Source organism: Colossoma macropomum, unplaced genomic scaffold, assembly GCF_904425465.1.
Source record: "Colossoma macropomum unplaced genomic scaffold, Colossoma_macropomum, whole genome shotgun sequence".
NCBI lineage: Eukaryota > Metazoa > Chordata > Actinopteri > Characiformes > Serrasalmidae > Colossoma > Colossoma macropomum.
The window spans coordinates 39,092,843-39,094,587 of NW_023494802.1; the positions used below are offsets into that span (position 1 = coordinate 39,092,843).

General features: G+C 46.3%; 1 long non-coding RNA gene across 1 annotated transcript; it reads right to left on the reverse strand.

Moving 5' to 3' along the window:
• Nucleotides 1-663: 663 nt before the first annotated feature.
• Nucleotides 664-1,745, reverse strand: LOC118822265. The gene is made up of 4 exons (XR_005008442.1): nucleotides 1,672-1,745; nucleotides 1,527-1,595; nucleotides 1,031-1,132; nucleotides 664-795 (listed from the first exon to the last, which is right to left on the reverse strand). It is a non-coding gene; the product is annotated as an uncharacterized LOC118822265 (long non-coding RNA).

A 1,745-nucleotide genomic window follows, 5' to 3' on the forward strand; every position in this document is an offset into this window, starting at 1 on the left:
GAGCTGAGCTCTCACAGCACCACCTGCTGGACAATGAAGGCTTCTTCACCGGAGTTCTCAAGCAGGAGCACTGGGTTCTCCAGATAATCTGAAATCTTCCAGTGTTGAGGAGCGCATTTATATGGAATGTTGATGATGAGAAAATAGTGGATATGAAAAGTTTTCTTTGGGGACTATTTTGCCTCACAGCGCCTTGCATATTGTGTGTCCCTCCAACATGAATGGAGTTTAAAGCCAAAATCTTCTCAAAACTATCATAAACAGAGTCTCAGTCATCAGGCAGTGAATTCATAACCATTTCATGTAGTAACTTTCTGTGAGGGAGCTTTTAGAGGTGGACGTCTGGTTCCTATCACCACCACTGTGAACAGTTCTAAGTTTCTCTAGAACAGTGTTTCACACTTTGAACAACTCCATTTACATCTTAACCACTTAAATATGGGAGAACTAATTCTGCCATTACATATTTCATTAGTTTGAGATATGCTTGCTACAAAGTAAAAAGGTTGTGTGAACATCATCCATGTGTGGAGAGTCCATGATTTACCAGGGTTATACCTACAGATGGACCATCAGCACCATCTCAGAACAGCACCAACTGACAGCTCTTCAGCCTCTGATTAGGAAATTATCAAACAGCCACCAACAGTGAGGAATGCCTGAAGTTTATTCAGAAATGAAGTGTGGAGGTGTTGAGCTGGTGGAGCCATGAGCTCATGCACTGACTGACCACCACACGCAGACGCTGCAGGATTGTGGGACGTTGATAGAAGTCGACTCTTGGACAGCTGAGCTCTGGAATCAGAACAGTCACACTAAGCGATCCCCTTCACACGACAAAGAGCTTAGGACATTTGGACTCCAGATGGAAGCAGCCTTCAAGCTCAGGTGTTCCTCACTGCCAGAGCTGGAGCTCCAGCACGGTTTTGGGTTCTCCCGCCTCAACACAGAACCCCTGCTCTCAGCAGAAGAACCCCAGCGGTGCTGCAGCTCCAGGCCTGGTGAGGCTGTGGTCCTGTTTTACCTTTACCTTTTCACCTGCCCTTCATCTCCACCACTCCTGCAGAAGCTCCAGAACCTTCATCTCCATCCCAGAGCATCAGCTTCTTCTCCCCCAAGGCATTATGGGTATCTAGACCCAAACAATTCAGACAGTGTGAAAGTCTGGCAAAGCAAGCCATTAAACACAGGGCTGTGTTTGAGGAGTGAGTCACTTTAAATAGTTGATATTTTATTAACAGGACATCTGTGGAAAGTTTCTGGCGAATCTGCAGGGAAAATTTAAAAAAAGCCCTGTTGTGAATGTTTACATGGGGTGGGGGGCAACAACATGGGGCACCTAGCCAACCAGGAGAAGCTTGTAGACTTGTCATGAAAGTGGTTTATGTATGAAAAATCAGATGTCGGGGGAGGACAGTAAAACATCCAGATTATAATCTGGTAAAACATCCTAAAAGGGTCCAAATCAGCACTTGGTTAACGCTGTAACCCCCACTACAGTAATAATGCACTAAACATCCTCAAACCTCTGTAGTCTCTGACCAGTAGGAGCCCATCCTCACGTACCAGCTCCCGCTCAACTGGAGACCCGAACGCTGCAGCAGCAGAACAGCCATCAAACTGAGCACAAGCAACACACAGCCAGAAAAACAGCCAAGGACTGAAACTCACCATGAGAGATGAGCACCAGCAGAAAAGACAGCACAAAGAACCTGTGAGGACCCATCATGAAGCTCAACCGAAGC